Source organism: Tenrec ecaudatus, chromosome 6, assembly GCF_050624435.1.
Source record: "Tenrec ecaudatus isolate mTenEca1 chromosome 6, mTenEca1.hap1, whole genome shotgun sequence".
NCBI lineage: Eukaryota > Metazoa > Chordata > Mammalia > Afrosoricida > Tenrecidae > Tenrec > Tenrec ecaudatus.
The window spans coordinates 139,333,461-139,355,391 of NC_134535.1; the positions used below are offsets into that span (position 1 = coordinate 139,333,461).

Sequence of the window (21,931 nt, forward strand, 5' to 3'; positions counted from 1 at the left end):
GCAATGGAAAGCTTACTAGAGAAGTGGAGGGTGCTCAAAGCCAAAGGTGACACAAACTGGAAATCAGTACTAGTTTTAAATACCTGCAGTCATCTAATAGTTCACTGCACTATCTAAGGAAAGGTGAGGAGAACTGGGGCAATTCCATTAAAAAAAGACAATGCAGGGTATGTAAGTCCGTCATTCCTCTGGAGAAGAAAAACACATATTTGGGTTGTAGAGCTTTGTTTGCTAATCAACCAAATGTAGTTTTAAGGCAGGGGTGTGTGTGCACGCGTGTGTGTGCGTGCGTGCATGTGTGTGTGTGTGTGTGTGTGTGTTGAAGGGAGGGGCTTGCCATTCTATTTCATAGCCAGGAGAAAGATGAGCCTCTTCCCATATCTTTTGCTCTGTGGCAAGTTACTGATCTACAAGGAACTTTTATTTGACAAGGACATTGCCGAGAAAAAAATGGGAAGCTTATGTTCATCTCTGCTGAGAGGTGGAGTCAAAGAGATGGGCTTTATGACAGACACCCTGATCGTGCAACCAAACTATGAAATGGCCTCATACATTCAACACACATTTGCTGCACCTCCCCAGTGTGCTGCCCACATATTACCAGGCAGAGTGTTTTATGGGCAGCATTTTAGAGTTAGGCAGACAGAGGGAGTGTCTTTGTGGGTGTTGCCTTTACCAGTCCTTGGATTGTTCTGGGACAGGCATGTCTTTTTCCTCTAAAGTAACTGATCGCGTGTAAAGAAGGAGTCTCCTCAGTAAGACGGGTTAAACCAAACCCAACCTATGACAATCATCTCAATTGGAACACATAGCGACCCTATACAAATACCCGTAGGGTTTCCAAGTTTGTAACTCTTTTGGGGGGCCAACTACCATGTCCTTCTCTTTCAGAACCACTACAGTGTTGACCGTTGTGTTAGCAGCTGAATGCTTAATCACTGTGCCCATTTTGTTTGCTGAGCCGCCCTCAAAACACTGAACAGGTTTTCTGGGTACCAAGTGTGTCCACTTCTATGTCTGACATAGGGTGTTTGCTGAGCCGCCCTCAAAACACAGAACAGGTTTTCTGGGTACCAAGTATGTCCACTTCTATATCTGGCATAGGGTGTTTTCTCCAAGTTGATAGGAGGTGCAAATCAGTTACTAGGGTTTTGGCAGAGTCAGTATGGAAACTGGGAGGGTGTGTGAAATTTGAACCAGAGTAGAACAATTCCAAGACACTTCCTAGGGATTCCTGGCATATAATATGCAAATGATAGTCAAGATATATAACTGTGTCTCTGTTCTTGGTTCTGTCAGTACCTGGTGTGGCCACAAAGGAGAAACCTGTTCTCCTGCTATTTTGAGCATCTAGTGTGAATGACAGGAGATAAGTCACATGCTAATGAACCCTGGTGGTGTAGTAGTTAAGCACCATGGTGCCCGGCTATCAAAGGATATAGCGTCTGGGGTCTTAAAGGCTGGAAGATAAACAGGGGGCCATCTAGCTAAGAAACAACAAAGCCCACATGGAAAAAGCACACCAGCCTACCCCGACAAAGCGGGTGCATAAGCACATACGAGCATGTTTTCTTGATGTGCACTCACCCTTTACATACAACTCTCTTATACATGTGTGTTTCTGTGGATTTGTTTCTCGAATGCACCCAGACTAACATAAGCTGCGTGGAACGCATTTAAGAAGCCTAGACAAGGGCAGGGCAGGATATTCGGAGGGACTGGATCCAGAATTAGAGAGGAAGGAGCCCTGGTGGCAAAACGGGCTGCTAGCTCCCTGTCCCAAGGGGGACAATGAGACTGCTGGCTCCCATGAAGATTTACAGTCTTGAAAACTCCATATAGGGTCACTGTGGTTGGAATCCACTGGACGGCAGTGACCTTTTGGGATTGAAGGTGGAAGCCACCAATGACTTCCTGCCATTCAGCCAAGGAGCCTCCGGAGAGTGTGTGAACTTCTGGAATGCAGTAAACAACCTCTGCACATCTGCTTTTTGTGCTGCCCAAGTCATGCCCTTGGCCTTTGCTTAAACATATTCATCCAGAAGTGAACCATCACATCTGCTCCCTTGGGAAGCTGGGGGCTGAGCTCTCTGGTTCCACTCTGTCAGCATTTCTGGTCCGGGTACCTCCCCTCTGCCCCGGCACAGGCAATGTGCTTTTGGAAGCAGTGCTCCCTGGGTAGTGGGTGTGATTTGCCTCCTCTGGCCTAACATGATGAATGCTGAGAGGGGGTGGATACTAGGGGGTTAAACTCCCTGAACTTTACCTAGCCCAGGGGAAAACTTATTATTTAAAGTAAGTTTTAGACAAAATCTTTAGAAAGATAAATTGTTAACTTTATGTACACAATCACTCCCCAACACACAGGCTCAACCTCATAGGCTGTGTATGACCTTGAGCAGGTGCTCAGTCACAATGGGTTTCTATCAGGATTGAGAGTTCAGCTCTCTCAACTCTCCAACTGGTTATTAGTACCATAGTCTCGTTTCTATTTATGTATTTACTTTGTTTTTAGAGGGAAAAGACTCCCAATTCAACTATATTTTATTAGGAACTCCTTTGCTAAGTTTTACACAAGAAAAACGCCCAAACCGCTGTTCTGGATGAAGGAGAGCATCCGCATGAGGCCACAATGGTGTCAGAAGGACCCACAGCCACAGTTACTTAAATAAAATGACACCCATTCTGTCCTGCTGACTCTGACTCATAGTGACTCTGTGTAGGGATCCTGAAGTTGCTACCTTTACAGGGAGCAATAACCTCATCTTTTTCCTGTGGAATGACTAGTGGCTTTAAACCAGCGACCTTGCTCTTAATAGTCCAACACTATCCAGCATTACCACCTGGGCTCCTGAAAACTTAAATAAGACATAGAAAACAAACAACTTTGTCACAAAATTGTGACTGAAGACAGATCAATTCATGGATTCAGGAGGGCCTGTGAGAGCATGAGCGGGACCTTCATTACGATGTGCACACTACCGTATATCGTTGAGTCTGGCCCGGGAAGTGGACGCAAGCACACTGCCTGAGGGACAAACTTTCCACTGCCAGTCAGCAGTAGGAAAGAACTCAATGGTGGCTGAATCTGTGGCCCCTCAAAATGGATGTAGGGTCTCCACATAGACTCTAACTGTGAGCCACAGCCTATTGCTCAAAATTTAAGCTCAAATACGACTTAAACGCCAAACATTCTGTTTCCTTAAAATAGGGTACTGCCAGGATCAGCTAGAAGTCTGCATGACCTATCAGATCTCAACGCCGATCTCAAATCACTTCACATGATCCATTCTACCAGTCATGTCAAGGACAACTAGAGGTCTGCATGAGCGAGCCCAAATCGCCTCCTCACTTACCCATTCCAGAGGCTGTGCCTGTATAACCTATCGACTAACACATTCCCATATGCCGTGGTTATGAAACCAACCATCATGCTGAAATAAGGACCAATCACGATGCAAGGGTCAGGGTCAATGGGAAAGCAAAATAGGGGCTGAGGGGAGCCAAGAGGGGTCCCTTCACTCAATCCCTAAACCTGATCTAATGTCACTAGACTGGGGTCTTCCTCACATCTCAAGGGCACCCGATTCATGATTGAAGTGAATTGTGCTTATTCAATCATTGTTCCGCTTGCTGTCCTGCTGTGCTGCATCCTCTTCTTGCTTTTTTGTGCATGGCTCCCTCTGTTGTGGTGACAAATGGCTCGAGAGGGATTTGACATAGGGAGAAAGCCCACCCACATCAACTGTCACCAGAAGCAGACACTAAGTCCATTTCTCTCACCTCACAGAACTATGCACACCAGACACTGGTAGGGCTGCCTGGGAGGGGAACACTTAGTGCAGTGGTTCTCAACCTGTGGGTTGCGACCCCTTTGGGAGTCATATGACCCTTTCACAGGGCTCACCCAATTCATAACTGTAGCAAAATTACAGTAATGAAGTAGCAAGAAAATCATTTAATGGTTGGGGGAGGGGGGCATCACCACAACAAGAGGACCTGTATTAGGAAGGTTGAGAACCACTGCCCGAGTGTGTTTAGGACTTTGCTGCCCTCAAGGTCATCAGACATTCTTGAAGGCAGAGCCACTGCAGGAAGCCCTTCTGGGAAATGCCCTGAAGACAGTTCTCAACCAAATCCACCCTCACCCTCCGAGATCCTAATCATAGGACGCATGGAAATGCTCCCTGCCACTTCGAAGGCTGTAAGTCCATGGGAGCAGAAAGCCTCCTCTTTCTCCCTTGGAGTGGTGGCTGGTGAGTTCAAACTGCTCACTTTCTGGCAAACATAACCCACAGACCAGCTCCCCCTGAGCTCAGTTTGGTTTGCCGCACAGCACACATTGTTTGGAACCTTCTGAAATAGCTATGCATATGTGCAGGTTGGGGGGATTTCGCACAAGATGCAGTTTTCCACCCTCTCTTGGCAAAAATAATTTTTGCAAAAGGCTTGTATTCTCTTCTGGATCTGAGTAGCAGCTACTCTCATGAAGTCATAGCACATACATTCATGCTACAGTCCTCCCAACTCCCTAATGTCTTACGCCGAGTCTGCTCCATGCTTTTCTGTGTCCTACATGGCAGCTGTAGGCACCCAAGGCATGGGCTCTGCAGCCTGGGTCCAAATATCTCCTTCCCACTTCCTCACTGTGTGGTCCTAGGCTCATGACTTTATCATCCTGTGCCACTGATTTTTCATTTGTAAAATGAGGCCAGAATAGAGTCCACACATAGGCTTGTTAAGTGGAATAATTGAATTATTATACACAAAAAGCTTAGAATGGTGCTTGGCATCTTGCAAATACTATTAGGTGGTTTAGCATAGGGACTGGGTCATCCATTACATATGCTCAGGTTCAAACTTCCGGCCAGGAAGGGGTGGTACACCTAGGTGGGCATTTCACCTGGATTGGCCCATCTGGGCCAGGTGAATTCAATCCAGCCATTGGGGTTGACCATGACCGTCAACCATGCCTCCCTATGGAGGAATTGAAAAGGCAGGATCTTGACCGCTCCGATGTCTCCCTTCGCCCACTTTTCTGTTGTCCGTCCCCCAGGGAGGAGGTCACATGTAGATACTTGTAATCAGTTCCCTCTTTCCAATCCACCCTCCCACAACCCTCTCAGTATCACCACTCACAAATTATCAAGGTTTCTTGATGGATGGGGTAGCGGGGAGGGAGGGGAAAAATGAGGACTTGATGCCAGGGGCTTAAGTGGAGAGCAAATGTTTTGAGAATAACGAGGGCAATAAATGTACAAATGTGCTTTACATAATTGATGTATATATGGATTGTGATAAGAGTTGTATGAGCCCCTAATAAAACGATTTTTTAAAAAAGAAAAAAGGCAGGATCCCGGAGCCCACTGAGTGACTTTCTCTCCAGCAGCTTCTAGGTAGGCTGTGCCCCGTGAGGGGCCCTGAGGTGCCTGTGTAAACCTGAAACTTCTTCTCTCAAAAAACTCACTTGGATCACAATCCAGGCTTCGAAGTGAATTCTTTCTCGCGCGAAGCCAAGGCCTGAGTATATCTCTCCCAGGAGAGATCTAACAATAGTATCTCTTATTATAGAATTAGGAGCCCAGGTGGTGTAGTGGACTGTGCATTAAGCTGCTAATCGCAAGGTCGGGGGTTTGAACTGACTAGCCCGTCCGTGGGAGAAATATGAGGTTGTCTATTTCTGTAAGGCAGTGGTTCTCAACCTTCATAATGCCCCCACCCTTTAATACATTTCATGTTGTGGACACCTGCAACCATAAAATTATTTTCATTGCTACTTCATAACTGTAATTTTGGTATTATTATGAATTGGTTGACCCCTGTGAAAGGGTTATTTGATCCCCAGAGGGGTCGCGACCCACAGGTTGAGAACCGCTACTGTAAGGATTTAAAGTCTCAAAACCCCAAAGGGGCAGTTCTTTGTCCTATTGGGCCGGTATGAGTGGGAGTCAATAAAATGGTAGTTAGGTTTTTTTCTGCATCAGTATCAGATTCTGGTGGCAATCTCAGTCATCCTGCATTGTGGTCTGGTTTGAACTCTGGTAGATCTGTGGGAAATGACTGCCCTGGTTTGAGGTGAGGGCCATGGTGCTTCAGTGGTAGATCTCTCATTGTCTTTCACCGGGAAGACCCGGGTTCGATTTGCAGCCAATGTGCCCCAGACTGTCAGTGAAAGTTTGTGTGTTGCTATGACACTGAGCAGGCTTCAGTGATGTTTCCAGACTGAAATAGAATAAGGACGAAAGACCTGATTATCTCCATTCACACATTGACCTATGGCCCGCCACGGTTGGCTTCCCCTCCCAGCCCTGGTGATAGCACAGACTGGCATAGTTTGCTCCGCTTCCCATGAGGTGCCCATGAGAAGCTGACTCGACAACCACGGTCAAGTACAACAGCTTGAACTCCTTTCTGGGTCTACAGAAACAAGAACAACCTTCTGAAATGAGGTCGCATTGCTATTTGGGACTGGGAGAATGCCTTTGTGACAAGGATTGTGCTCTGGATCCCAAAGGCGACTTTTAAACACAGCCACATAGCAACTCCGGAAAGTGGCATAGTAGAAGCCAGGTTTAAAAAAAAAAAGTTCTACTGACTTGCTCAAAGGAGGCCAGAAGGGATGGGGGTGGGATGGGGTGGGGTGGGAGACTCCTCTAAAAATGAACAAATTTGTTTCCTTACATATTTGTCATGTCTTTTGGTCCTGAAATATAGGGGGGGGGGGAAGCAGACGAGAAGAGAAAACGGCGACTGACAGTCATCTTGTTGGTGTTCCCACAGCATCCCCTCCTTAGGCACTTGCTGCCATCTCATCCAACTCCACTCAGTATATTTTCACCCAGCAATGATGCAGAAATGTCTGTGTACTCCAGTTTTATTGTAGTCAGGCAGCGTTTACGGGTTTGACTTTCAACTCAGCATGGCAGGACGTCTAGAAGCAATTATAACCAGCACCTGCTCTGTCTGTGCGGTGGGCAGGCAGTGACGGATCCCCAGCTTCCGGAACACTTGTGCCCCCTCCCAGCTCAGGATAATGACGGTGACACTCGGCCTCCTTGTTGTCTGGGGGAGCTCTAGGAGCTCTCCTCTGAAACCTCATATTATTGGCATTTCTTTGAGTGAACACATCAAATTAGTGACTGTAAAGGAAGGTGTAGGAGATGATTATTGGTGACAAGACAAGCCTCAACCACCTCCAGAGAGCATGTCTCCTAAGTGCAAAGTAAGGAGAGGGAGGAAACAATTGACCACAAATGGAATAGGCTCTGAGTCTCGCCACACAATGTATGTGCGTGGTCATTTGGCACCAACATTATGACTGGAGGACGGATATGGTTTGTGCAGCCGTGATTGCCATCCAGAATGTGCCGTGCTATTGTGAAAAACGATTTTTTTATTCTGAGCAAATCTCTGCTTCCACTTGCTTTAATGCTTCGCCAGAGAGCCAGGGACTCTGGGAGGGGTGGGGACGCACAGGGCTGGGCTGACCTCAGGAACTCATGGGTAAAGGGCTTTTTCTCACTTGGAAGCAGGCTGGGTTCACAGCTGTTCTTTCTGGTAAAGCTTGTTTCTGAACCTTGCCACGTCTGAGTCCGAAGAGGGAAATGAAGGTGACAAATGCTGCGAGGAGCCCTGGACACATCTTGGCTATGGTCCTGCTTAAGTCTGTTTCATTTGAATCCCAGTTTTACCTTTCCTCCTTTCTGGGTTCCGAAGCATCAGATGGGTGCCAAACGCTTCCACAGACAACTAAAGCTGAACAAGGTGGAGGCAAATGAAGAGCAACGGGAGGTTGGTGTTTGGGAGACTGAATACTTGGGCTTCCTAGGCCAGTCCAGCTGGTGGTTAGAGCCCTGTTTCAGATTCCACTGAAATCTCCTAGTGTCCAAGGACCAAGTGGCTCCTAAGTCCAGAATTTCTGTTACATGTCTCACCAAGGAGAAGCTGGGCCAAAATGCATTGAAGAATAAAGCAGGAGCTTGGCTTGTGAATCCACTCTCTGATTCTGAAATTTCAAAGGCTCCGTGCACAGACACTTCAACACTGAAAGCACAGCAGGGAAAATCAAAGACTTGGGCTTCCTCCTTGCCCCTCTTTTAGGGCTTTTATGGTTTTCCAAGGCGCCTCCCAGAGCCGAGTGTTGTATAGGTCATGTTTAAAAATGTCGTAGTTCTGAGGGACTTGCTGTTCTGCTTTCTTTTGCAAGGAGACCCGGTTTCTTGTCATGTGGCCAAACACAGAGCACAGATGACTGTGGGCCCCCTCCCTTTCCCCTGACCTTTGCTCTCTTCTCTGGATACCCTACTGACCTGTTCTCCCTTACAAGATCTGAACTGCTCATACACTTCGTTAAATTCTCATCCTAGCGAGAAGCATCTGAGCATCTTATTAGAGCCTGTATGAGTTCTGTTCTGGATGCCTATTTGTGTAACTTCAGGTCTCTGGCATGGAAACGTCCCATGCCCACAGACCCACACAGGTAATATAAACTCCAACAGTAGTTTAAGGTTTAAGGTGGTCACAGGGAACACTGGGGCCCGTGTCTCCTGGTGAACCACACAGGCTGTCTAAAGGGGCTAGTTCCATCTCAATGTAGCCATGCAGGAATGTAGACCGGTTAGGTAGCAAGACAAGGGGTTGTTCCTCTCCATGCTTAGGGGGCCCCCTACGGGAGGTTGGAAGCCAATGCGGGCTAAGCCCAAGCCAGGAGAGCTTAATTGACGCCTCCCAGCTGAAAGCCCTTAAAAGGCTGGAATCTGGAGACCACCGCCCCTTCCCTTCAGCTGCTTCTCTGCCTTCCACTCAGCAGGGCTGGGTGTGCAGTGTGATGAGGGTGCCCGTGTTCAGTTTAGTGTAATGCCGGAACCTTCTTCTCTCATGTATATAAACCCACTCGGATTACCAACCAGGCTTTGGTGTGAATTTCTTTCCAGTGTGTAGCCAAGGACCGAGACATTTCCCACCCGAGAAACCTAACAGACCCAGACTTACAATAAACCCATATTTTTATTTATAAGGCAAGAGGTGACCAGGTCTAGACAATAATGGTGAAGAGGGCCCTGGGTTTGAGAAAGATTCTGAAGTAGAATCCATAACCCTTAGAAATGTATTGGCCTTAGGGGAGGGGCAAAGAGGGCTGGATTGAGAAAGTCTCTGGCATCCAGTTCTGACTTGACTTCTGGATCCTGAATCCTTCAGGGCCATGACCTTGCCCTCCAGCCAGACCTTCCAATAGCCATCTTCTCAGAGCCTTGTTAAGTTCTCATAATACATTACACCTGCCATCCTGTGAGCAGCTACCAAACCCAGGCACTTTTTTCAAAGACAAGCTCGCTCTCTCTACCCCTAAGAGCAGGTAGTTTGGGGATGATGGATATGAGATACCACAGAAGACAAATCTGTTATCTTCCATGGTGCACAAAACATGCTGTCACAACCAGGACTCGTGACAATCCCTCAGTTTCCTAAATTGCTTCACTGCTACTTTTTAATTAAGCCTCATTAGATTGTCATAAATTGATAAGAGGGATGACCCTGAACTAGATGCATAAATTAAAGCTTTCCTCATCCTGTGCTTTTATATGAATGTGTTAATTATTTTTGTCATTAGGGAGAATAATGGAGGGATGGAGCAATACCAAACGGAGTTTGACAAAGTGTTGGTGTTTGCTGCGGCAAATGTGGTGCGTGTCAGTGTCAGATACAATCCGTCACCCAGTGAGTCTGCAATTAACACCAAGGGACAAAGGTAGGATTCCCTGTAATAAATAGCCTTCCTCCCAGATGCTAATGGGGACCCAGCAGGACCCACTGTTGTGTTGTCGCAGTTGTACACGGGCCCTTAGAGGAGACAGAGCTGGTGTTTGAAACGAGTCTTGTTTGCCCCCAGTTGGAGCTCATCCACCCCAGGACAGTCCTATCCACTGCCAGGGACTCGCAGCTCCCCCTCCACAGTATGCAGCTAGCTCTCCAGCTCCCAGATGCTCCCCCGTATGCAGGGCCTGGGGCAGGACGTGGGGTGAGCAGTGGGCACTGGGCAACCTGGGGTCCCATCCAACCTGGCCCAGGGCGTGCACAGTCCCACCTTGCAGGCCTCCTGGAGCGTGGTCTCTTTCCTCCTACAGTTGGCCCTCAGCTCGCCCCAGAACTGCTGCAGTTCCTGTAGCCTCGCCTAGAAGGTCTCTGAGGCCCAGTGGCCCCCCTGTAGGCCCCTCTGTCCCTCCTCCAGCCACAGTGGGCACACAGACCTCCTCCAGCCACCAGCCTTGTGGGTGTTGGTTTTGGCACTAGCTTGTAAGCTTCGTTCCCCCTCTATGTAATGGGCACAACAATGGATTTTTTTATTTCAAGGAGAGAAACCATATACAGTCCTGAGTGGGGTCCATCTTTTGTAGATGGGAATAGAGACACTTAAAAAAGAAGGGAAAAAAAAGGATTGACCTCCAGTCACTTCACCGGCAGGGACAAATGCTCTGGTCTCACTGTGTCCCCTAAAAACATCATGTCAAAACGTTTTCTTTTAAATTATGGACATCACTGCATTATAGTTACGACAGCCAAAGGTGGAAGCCGCCTTTGAGTCCGTGGACAGATGGATGGACCAAGTCAGTGAGTTCAAGTTCTAGAACGGAGTGGTGTCCTTTCATTAAAATAGGGGGATAAATGTCAGGTCACAAATGAACCTTGAAAAGACATGCTGGGAATGAAATAAATAAAATTCCCAACTCACTGCCATCCAGTCAACTCTGACTCATGGTAACCCTAATGGGCAGAGTGGAACTGCCCCCACGGGTTCCGGGGATGGTAACTCTTTTACAGACATAGAAAGCTTCATCTTTCTCGCAAGGCGCAGCTGGTGGACTTGCACTGCCGGTCTTGCAGATCACAGTCCAATTCGTAACCACTACGCCAGCAGGGCTGCTGGTAATGACATAAGCCAGACACAAAAGAACAGGTGTAGGACCGAGCCAAGTAGAGAAAGGGTGAGCACAGGCAAAGGCACAGAGGCAGGCAGATCGGAGATATACGGGTTCACGGTGGCACCCTTGGGCGGGTTAGTGCCCTGTGACCCCGCTACCCATTTATTTATTATTATTATTACTTTTCCTTTCCCCGCCTCTTTTTTATCTGTCTACCATGTGTATCCCTGAATTTGGTCTGGTCCCTGCCATATTACCTGGTCCTCACCCCAGGAATGTTCATACAGTAGCTTTCCCCCTATGTCCCTTTTGCATTTTTTTAAAGCTTACCTCCGTGGACTCAATGTGTACTTGTCCTTTTGTGCTTGGTTTACTTCGCTTAGCATGCTTTCCTCCAGTTCTTCCCATGCAGTGATGTGCTTCAAACTTTCATCACTACTTTTTAGCGATGCGTAGTACTCCATTGTATGTATGTACCACAGTTTTTTTCCCCCCACTGAAAAAGAAGTCATTATTCTGATCCCACCAGCTGTACCATCTGTTATGCGCCTTCCTCCTTGGCAATCCGGTCTTTCTTGAGTGGTCCCATGAAAGCTTTTTTCTCTTCCACGGTCTGGAAATGGCCATGGCCCAACTTGGAGGTGGTGTCGATGAACTTGAGGTTGATCTTCTCCAGGGCACTGCGCTTGGTCTGCAACAGCAGGGACTTGTGCAGCGTCAGCACTCGCTTCTTGGTGCCCACCATGCCGCCCTTCAGCATACAAAATCATTGATCACTTCCCCATAGTGGACAAAGTCGCCCAGGGGGTTGATGCTCTTGTCAGAGAGATCGTAGTCGGTGGAGGCGTTGTTCTTGATAAGCTTGCCGTCCTTGACGAGGTAGCCCTGGCCAATCTTATAGATCTTCTTGTTGATCTCTGTGCAGTGGTGGTAGCCTTTCTGCCCAGCGCGGGCCATCGAGAAGGCCACACGGGCGGGATGCCAGGCCCCGATACAAGCCACCTTGCGCAACCCTCGGTGGATCTTTCGGGGCAGCTTCTTGGTGTACCAACGACTGGTGACCCCTTTGTAGCCTTTGCCCTTGGTCACCCCCGTGATGTCGATCATTTCATCCTGGCCAAACACCTGGTTCACTGGCACCAGCTTCTCTTGGGCCCAGTCCAGCTTCTCAGCCACGGAGCCCCCGTTCACCTGCATCTCCGTCAGGTGCGCATTCTCCTGGCGCAGGGGGAGCAGGCGCGTCTGGGTGTGGGTGATGGCGCGCATGACCGGGCAGGACTTCTTCATGCTGCTAAAGTCTTTCTCGAGCTGCTTCTTACCCTTGTCATCCTGCCACTTCTTGCAGTACTTGGTGAAAGCCTTCTTCTGCGACTAGTGCCAGTTCTTGTAGAACCGCCGCTTGCACTCGTCGTCACTGATGTGTTCCGCAAAGACCGTCTTGAAGGTCCGGAGGCCGCGAGGTGTCTCCACATAGCCCACGATGCCCACCACCACCATGGGAGGGGTCTCCATGATGGTCACGGCCTCCACCACTTCCTTCTTGTTCACCTTGGAGCCTGGCCTGTCGACCTCGCGCACAATGTGGGTCATGCCAGCCTTGTAGCCCAGGAAGGCCGTCAGGTGGACCGGCTTGGAGGCGTCATCCTTGGGGAAGCTCTTCACCTTCCCGCCGTGCCAGCTGCGGCGCTTCCGAGGCAGGAAGCCCAGAGACCCATGCTGGGGCGCCGAGAACTTCCGGTGTGACATTACATCGTTGATCCCCGCTGGTAGAGGTACCCCAGCTTTTTAATCCAATTGTCAGGTGATGGAAATTTGGGCTGTTTCCAATTCCTTGCAATTGTGAACTGTGCCAATGAACTTTGGAGCACAGATGTCTGACCTTGGTTTGTTTCTTGCCCAGTAAGGTGGTGGGGGGGTGTTGCTGGGTCATATGGTAACTCTATTTCCATCTGTTTTAGATATCGCCAGTAGACCTCTTTCTTACACACATATGAGTCTCCCTGGATTTGTTTCACGTATGATGTGTCTGTGTCATTGTGTGGTCGTGGTCTCTTTTAAAACTTGATCGATGTTTTCTTTACATTGTTTGTCCTGAAGGTCTCTTTTGTACCCTAAAACAAGGAGTCAAGGAGATGCATGGGACTTGATTGCTGAAGGGGGGCAGGAGTGAAGAAATGGACCCAAAGGGTGTCCATACCACTTCTGGGCTCTGCTCTGGAGCTGTTGCCAGCTGTCCATAAACTGTTGGCACCTGTGGCCGAGGCTGCGGGCTGACCCCAGGCTTCTCTGGCAGAGGAGGGCTGCCTTCTGCTCCGGGATATGGGGGATGTCCGGAGGCTGAGGAAGGGGATCAGGTTGTGTTCAAGAGGCCCCTGGCATGGGAGTATACTGGCTCAGCTCTTCCTCTGCAGGGTCCCACAGAAGAGGTCCCCTGGCCTGGCCCCGATGCTAGACCCAGTGGCATACCTGCCCCTGAACTTGGAGGAGGCCCATCTCCTGCTCCAAGGCCTCGTGTCTGTGCAGCAGCCTCTCCATGCTCTCCAGATCCTTCCCAAGGTCCAGGGCTCTAGCAAGGGCACCCTGTGGAGGACGGGCACATTACAGGCTTGGCCTCTGCCCTTCTGCCCAGGGTTCTCTTCGATCCTTTCTTCCTGGCTGGTCTTGGCCTTGGCCTCGGGCAGGTGACAGAGTCTGATTAGTGTCTGCACAGTGACACTGCGGGTGTTGGGGACAAGGCTGCTGGATGGAAAACCAGTACCTAGCAGGGGTCCCAGGTCTTCCTGTCAATTCCCTTCCTGCCTCCCTTCCATGGGGTCTCTGTCTCATAGGCCAGGTGTTTCTGAAACCGCATCAGCTTCTCTTTGTGGTCCCCAAGAGGGACAGGCTATTCCAGCTGCTGGCCCCACCCCTGGATCCAGTCGCCGTCCTGTGTGATGGTGGGGACATGAGTGCCCTGATGTTCATACTGCCTTGGCCCCAAGCGGTGACCCCGTCTACCCCTCGGGCTGTGCCAAGGAGTGAAATGCTGACCAGGCTCAGGGACAGCACAATAATTTTTCTTTCACCCAAGATGACAGGGCCCAGGCCCATTAGTATTCAGATCTAGGAAGTGGCTGGGCAGGGGCCATGGGTGGGTTCTCATGTGGAGGGTGCCCCTCACCCACCCCTGGGGCCCTGTCTACTCTGTCCATCAGGATGACAGGTGTCCACACGGGTCTGAGAATCAAGGGCCCTGGGCTCCAGTCCTAGCTTTGCCCCTGGAAAAGCCATTAAACTCTCCACATCCTGTTCCACCGCAGGCCGCCCCTTGGCCCCTAGTGGGGCTGAAGGTCACTTGTAAAGGTAAAATGGGGTTCAGGTGGGGTGCCCTCTGACATGGCTAGCAGCCATGAGAAAGCCGGCAGTAATCAGAGAGGTGTGAAGCTTGTGTCGCTGACCTTCTCCCAGGGCTTCCACTCAAGCCGGCCGCTCTCGTATCGTGTCCAGCAGGCCCTGAACCCAGGGGCCTGGCAGCACCCTGGCCTGCTCTCTCAGCGCAGCCTCCTGCGTAGTGGGAGGTGGGAGGTGGGAGGTGGACCCAGCCCTGAGTACCGAGTGTACCCCTGCTGGGGCTGGCTCACAGCCCATAGCCCTCACTATAAGTCTCTAACTCTCACTAACAGCTCTGCAGTTGAGGGTTGGCCAGGCTCCTGGGCAGAAGGAAGCAGGGGCCATGTGATATGGGCAGATCCAAATGCCCTCTGTGGTCCCCAGAGTGTGGCCTAACCCATCCCCATGCACTTCTGGGTGCATGGGAACCTCGGCTTGGTCACCAGCCCTGGATTGGAGCCCCTGGCTCCTTGGTAATCCCTCACCCACCAGCACAGGTTCGGTGTGCATACACACCTCACCCGTGTGCCCCCAACAGTCTGGATACCCCGGCCTTATCAGGGTCACGCCCATGACTGTCCCGGCCATCACCTCTCTGTCCTGTGTGCTCAGCACCTCTGGAAGGTGCCATGCTTCTGGATCAGCCGCTCCACCTCTTCCACAGAGCCTTCCAGGGCACTGGCTTCCTGGGAGACCTGGGGCAGCCATGGAGGTGACACAGAGGTGTGGGGGGGGGATCGGGGGCACAGATGGTGGTTCAAAGGGAACCCTAGACAGCAACATCTGCCAGAACCTTGGTTTACAGCCTGGGCTCTCTGGGAGTGCATCAAGGGGCCTGCGGCTGGGGGTGGGGAGGTGGGTGCTGAGCAGGAGGGGAAGGAACCTGAGGAAGAAGAGCACTCCAACCTGGGGGCCATTAGGAACATGCCAACTTCTGATGAGGTGGGGAGGAGCCCCATCAATTTCCAACCAAACCGTGTAGGGATTGGCTGGCCGGGGCCAGGTGTGGGGAGGAGATGGCCCTGAGTGACCTGAGGCTCAGGTGTCCCCTTGGCCACTTGGGAAGACACACTATCTAGCTCCGTATCAGAATAGCAGCCAGTGATCCAGGAAGCAAGGGGGATTGGGGTGGTACTACAGGAGGACTGGAGGTCCTGGGGTCAGTGTGTCTGTGTGTGGTGAGGGGAGCTGTCTCCTGGGCCTGCAGGATCTTGTCCAGATGCCACAATGTCTGAGGAAGAGCTGCTTGCGGTGCATGGCCTGCCGTCTCCCTTGCTTCCGTTCCCAGGCCTGAAAGACCTGCTCCCAAGCATCCTGCATGGCGCATAGCCTTTCCTGGACCTGGGCATGGGCATGGACACAACCGAAGGTCGTGCTGAGGGAAGCTCCAGAGAAAAGGTGCCTGACTGTTCCACCCAAGGGGAGGGTATTGTTTGTGTTTCCACAGGGAAAGAGGGACCAGATATAAAGCCAGTGCCAGATGAATGCAGTGTGCCCGCACGGAGTGGGGAGCCAGTGGAGGGGCCTGAGGGCTGGACTCCCATACCAGCTATGTGGACAACTGCCCCTGCCCCAAGAAGAATTTACTTCAGAGGACAGCACTGAAGCTGCATCTAGGAGAGAGGGGCATGTTTGATCAGAGCAAATGGGAGCAAAGAAGGGGGAGGAAGAGAGAGTGGAGCACATCCTGGCCCATCAAGCCTGGAGGACGATATCCCGGCTCTGAACAGCCAATGGACAGAGTGGACAATGTGGCTGATCCCACTATGAGACACACCGTCCATTGATGGCCCAGGGCCCTAAGTGGGACAACACTGGAGACTCAGGGTTAGAACTGGCCCAGACTGATCCTATGACACTGAGGCAAACCTCTAAAAGTGTGTGGCAGAGCAACCGTGGGAGCAGAGCAGGGAGCCCCTGAGGTAGTACAAAGGACAGACTCTGGGGCCAAAGCATGGTACCCCATTGGACCTGACTGAAGGACACACCTAGAGATTAAAAATCAGACCTTCATCTATGAATAGGTTTTTCTTTCTTTAAAATTTTTTCTTTTATTTTATTCTTAAAAAAGCATTTTATTAGGGACTCATACAACTCTTATCACAATCCATACTTACATCAGTTGTATAAAGAACATCTGTACATTCCTTGCCCTCATCATTTTCAAAGCATTTGCCTTCCAAAATTAATTTATTCTTCTATGGGTAATTGGTTTCCTTTTAGTTGTCATTGCTGTGTTCTCACTCATTGCCTATCTTGCAATGACTTGATTTTTGGTGCATATTATTATCTCTACAGACCTATCTAGATACGATAGACTGCATGAATAGTTTGGAGGAGAAAACAAGGGGACCAATAGTTCCGGGGGAATAGGGGAGTGGGAGAGAAGGGGGCAAAGGGGTAGTGCTGACCAACCCAGGGACAGGGGAGCAATAAGTTATCCAAAATCAGTAGCAAGGAGGGTGTGAGTGGTCTGGTAGGGATTCAGCAAGGGCAAGGTAACCGAGAGAAATTACTGAAACCCAAATGAAGGCTGAGCATGATAGTGGGACAAGAGGAAAGTAAAAGGAAATAGAGGAGAGAACTAGGTGACAAAGGGTATTTATAGAGGTCCAAAGACTGTAATGTACATATGTAAATATATTTATATGAGTGTAGGAAAACAGATCTATGTGCATATATTTATAGGTTTAGTACTAAGGCAGCAGATGGACATTGGGCCTCCACTCAAGCACTTACTCAATGCAAGAGCACGTTGTTCTATTAAATTGGCATTCCAGGATTCACACCTTCCCGACACGATTGCTGAAGAAAAATGTGTGCATAAGCAAATGTGGTGAAGGAAGTTGACGGTGCCCGGCTATCAAAAGATATAGCGTCTGGGGTGTTAAAGACTTGAAGATAAATAAGCGGCCATCTAGCTGAGAAGTATCAAAGCCCACATGGAAGAAGACCACCAGCCTGGCTGACCACGAGGTGTAGAAGGGACCAGTTATCAGACATCAAAGAACTAAAAATCGTATCAGTGGGTGCCCACCTTCCTGATACGATCAGTGAAGACAAACGTGTGCATAAGCAAATGTGGTGAAGAAAGCTGATGGTGCCTGGCTGTCAAAAGATATAGCATCTGGGATCTTTAAGGCTCAAAGATAAACAAGTGGCCACCTAGTTCAGAAGCAACAAAGCCCACATGGAAGAAACACACCAGCCTGTGTGACCACGAGCTGTCGAAGGGATCATGAGGTATCAAGAATCAAAGAACAAAAAATCATATCATTGAAAATGTGGGTGAGTGCAGAGTGGAGACTCAAAGCCCATTGGTAGCCAACCGGACACCCTTTACTGAAGGGTTGTAGGGAGGAGATGAGCCAGTCAGGGTGCAGAGTAGCAACGATGAAACATATAACTTTCCTCTAGTTCTAAAATGCTTCCTCCCCCCACTCTCATGATCCCAATTCTACCTTACAAATCTGGCTAGATAAGAGGGTGTACATAGGTACAGATAGGAACTGGAAACACAGGGAACGCAGGACAGATGACTCCTTCAGGACCAGTGGTGAGAGTGGCGATGCCTGGAGGGTGGAGAGAATGTGGGGTGGAAAGGGGAAATTGATTACAAGAATCTACAAATAGCCTCCTCCCTGGGGGAGGGACAGCAGAGAAGAAGGAAGGGGGAGACTTTGGACAGTGCAACATATGATAAAATAATATTAATTTATGAATGATGAAGGTTTCGTGAGGTAGGGGGGAATGGGGAGGGAGGGGGAAAATGAACAGCAGATATTAAGGGCTCAAGTAGAAGGCAAATGTTTTGAGAATGATGGTGGCAACAAATGTACATATGTTCTTTTAAAAAAAAACCCTTTTATTATTTAAGCTTAATTTATTCCCAAGCCATGAGTTTTTGCTTCTTCAGTTTCTTCTGGGAAATCTTTTTCTTCAGTGCAACCTCCTCTTCTGGCTTGGGAACGATTTGTTCCTTCTCAGTCAGGATCATTTCAATGTGGCAGGGGGAGCTCCTGTGTGGATTAATCTAGCCAAGAGCTCTCTAAGTCCGGTGGTGCATCTTGGGGGCTTTGTTCACCTGGATGTGCTCGATGACCTGAGAATCCACATCTAAACCCTTAAGTTCAGCATGACTTTCTGCATTTTTAAGCATGTGAACCAAAAATTCAGCACTCTTTTTGGGCTACCAACTCTGGGTCCCACCCCACTGTTTGGCCTGGGCACATCTACCAACACCATCATTGTCCCGTCGGAAAGGCACACACTGCTTATGCAGAGTGACGTCTTTCAAGTATTTGGTGGCTTTCCAGATGTGCATGCCTTTGATGGCCCGGGCAGTTTCACGGGTGTTTTTGAAGTGGACCCGGAGATTCGACCCTCTGTATTTTCAGGATTTTGTAGGGTTTTCTGGATCAAATGAGTAGCGAACCATTTTAGCAGGTCACCTCAGGCCGCTACAGTTAGAGGAAGAGCCTGTACATATGTTCTTGACACAATGCATGTATGTATGAATTGTGATAGGAATTGCACGAGCCCCCAATAAAATGATTAAAAAAATAGAAAAGAAAGGTGCTTGGCCCTGTGGGGCCAGGGTGCGGTGGTCCAGTGGGCTGGGGGAGGGCCAGAAAGGGGAGCTGACCTCCACGGCGGACGGCCCTGTAGCCTGGAGCACCTGCTGTCCCCGCTGGGTGGCGCACTGGTGCAGCTCCTTCTGGGCCTCCAGCTTGGCCCGCAGCTCTTGGTGGACACTGAAGCTTTGGGCTCCACTGCCGGGGTCTTGGGGCTCCTCCACCACCTGCAAATCTCACTGCACACTGGCTGCCCAGGAGGCATAGTCTTGCACCTGGAGCCTGGGAGAGCACGGGAGAGCACGGGGTGAGGGGACCTGGTACCGAGGCAGCGTCACAGCCGGCCTGAGTCCACCACCACTCATGTCCAAACCTCCATGTCTCTGCCGCTCAATCCCACAGCCTTACCAAGTGTCTACTCGGCCTCAGCTCTGCCCGCCACCCCTCCTTCCCACCCAGTTCTCCAGGGCCAATGAAGTCCCTCATGGGCCGCTTGATAGCTTTGCCCACCCATCTACAACTTTTCCAGACCCCCACTTAGAGGTAGCCTTTGGTGGCCTTGTGTGAGAGCCGAGGGACTCAGGACTCTTGTCCCTTCACTGCCTCACTGTGCAGATGGAGGTTTTTGGTGTTTTTTTTTAATTTAAATTTAAATTTATTTATTTTATTGGGGGCTCTTACAACTCTTGTTACAATCCATACACCAATTGTATCTGACATAGTCATACGTATATTGCCATCATTCTTTTCTAGACATTTACTTTCTATTGAGCCCTTGGGATCAGCTCCTCTTTTTTTCCTCCTCCCCCAATCATGGTTCCTTGGTAGATTATAGATTGTTATTATTTTCATATCTCACATCGACCATTGTCTCTTTTATCCTCAGGTTTCTGTTGCTCCTCTCCCTGCGAGGGGTGTGTGGTTATATGTCATTCATTGCTATCGGTTCCCGTTCCTCCCATCCTCTACCTCCCTTCCCCCTACCCTTTTGGTATCTCTATTCCCATTCCTGTTCCTGGGTTCCATGTGTCGTGAGTTTTATCTCTTGCTAATACCTATTCACTCTAGTCCAGAGTGGGAAGCGGCACTGGGGTGATGATAGTGGGGGGTGAGGAGGCCTCAAGTTGTCAGAGGCAGATTGTGTGATTCATTGGTGCGATCCATGTCTCCTCAGGGGGGCCTCCACCCAGTGGGACACAGCATCTGGGAGGCTTGTGGCTTTCTCCTGAGACAGCATGGTGGCCAAGGGCCCGAGCATTGAGTGTGGGACTCTGGGCCTGGGGTGGCAGCACTTGCAGAAGCCACCCCCTCCCCCAGGCACCCACCTGGATACGGACGAGCACGTGAGACAGTTGGCTGTGAACTTTGAGGGTGGCCTCAGCGTCTCAGAGCAGGTGGGGTCTGGCCTGAGTCAGCTCCCACAGCTCCAATCAGGCAGCCCTGCACCCAGGCGGGGGTCAGCAGTTATCCCAGCATGCTCATTCCTCCCCCTCAGCTTCTGTCTGGTCAACCCTTCAGCTTCCTGGCTGGGTTTAGAATTTGTCCTAAGCTCCCAACGGGCCACCGTCCTGAGATCTTGCTCGGCGCTTTAGGCCTTTCTGCAAACTCTCCTCCCAGGAGCACATTATCACTAGCAGTTTACCCCTTGCTCTAACGATGCTCTAGGAGGCCTGCTTGGGAAGTGTTGGGCTGTTGCCTGGTTCAGTCCCACTAACTGCTCCTCAGGATAAATAAGAGGTTCCCTGCTCCTGGAAAGATTTACTGACTTGCAAACCCTCTGGAGGATCCCCATGAGTCAGCAGGTGGGGTCATTCTAAAGCCCAGCACACGGCAGGTAGCCACGTTGTGTGCCACCCAGGCATGCTGTGTGTTTGGAGAAGACTGCACACCCTTCAAAGGTAGAAGCTGCACCCCTCCATGGTTCTTGCATGCAGCAAATGCCGGGCCCCTGAACTCCGGGCCAGCCTCTGGGCTAGGATCATGGGCAAATCGGGATCTCGCCTAAGCTCCATCTGGGCTGGAAACGCAGTAGCTTGTACTGTGACCTGGGTCAGCCTGGGGCTGTGCAGGGCATCCTCAGCCCAGCTCAACTCTTCCCAGAACGCCCCTGCAGGTGCAGTGAGCCCGTGGCTTGGGAAAGTGACCCTGCTAAGTGGGCTTTGTGACCAGGCTCCCTGATCCACCGACCCAGCTTTGCCTACTCCACAGGCCGCAGACAGCAGGGGCTGCCCTGGGTTCCCTGAACTCGGGCCCTCTCCAGAGACAGTGGTTTGGCAGAGCCGCAGCACAACAAGGGTCTCCCTGGAAGCCTCTTCATCCCATGCCCAGCACCTCCTCCCAAACTCACCCCTGCTCCAGGTTGCTGGTACTCACTGTAGGTCCTGTCACCACTGCTGGGCCCTGGGGGCAGTGCTGGGCCGCCACTCCAGCAGCCTCTCCGCTAGTGGGGCAGGCTGCCCCCTGGTGGCCACCCATCTTCACTTGGTGCCGAAACATTGCAAACTTGGTTAAGAGGAGCTGAGAAGAGAGGAGAGGGGTCCCAGGGGGCCCTGGCTGGTGGGCTGTGAGACACCTCAGTGAGTGACTGGGCAGGGCAGGACTGAACAGCCACAGAACTTGCCCCTCTACGCAGAGAGGGGAATAGGAAGCCACAGCTGTCCTCAGTCCAGACTGATGTTCCACATCAGCCCCTTGTGCATGCAGCCCCCCTCCACTACCCGTCTTCATTCGGCTCCAGGGCACCTTCCTTGCCCCTAGCCCCTTCCTCACTAGGGTGTGCTCATAGTCCTCTCTCCTCTGGCCACCTGCTGCTGGCTGCTCAGCCAGCTCTGCAAGTCCTCGGCTTCCCTCAGGAAGCCCTGCAGTGCCAGCATCCTCTTCAGATCCTGGCCCCTGTGGTGACAGCCTGAGTCCCCCAACAGTTAGTGTGCATGTGTCCACACTCTGGAGGTCAAGGGACCCAATCAAAGGGGCTGCCTGAAGGACAAGGTTCTTCATGGTCTTTGCCCAGGCTGCTCCTCTGGATTCAAGAAGCAAACCCAGGGCATGGGGAGTTGGGGCTGGCGAGGG

General features: G+C 50.6%; 1 protein-coding gene across 1 annotated transcript in view; it reads left to right on the forward strand.

The window, feature by feature from the left end:
* The window catches only part of LOC142450412 (thyrotropin-releasing hormone-degrading ectoenzyme-like), a 496,691-nt gene extending 487,022 nt beyond the window's left edge, over positions 1 to 9,669 (forward strand). Inside the window, exon 11 of the mRNA XM_075552297.1 lies at positions 9,611 to 9,669. The gene's annotated coding sequence lies outside the window, so the exon portion shown is untranslated. The remainder of the gene's footprint in view (positions 1 to 9,610) is intronic.
* Positions 9,670 to 21,931: the final 12,262 nt, after the last annotated feature.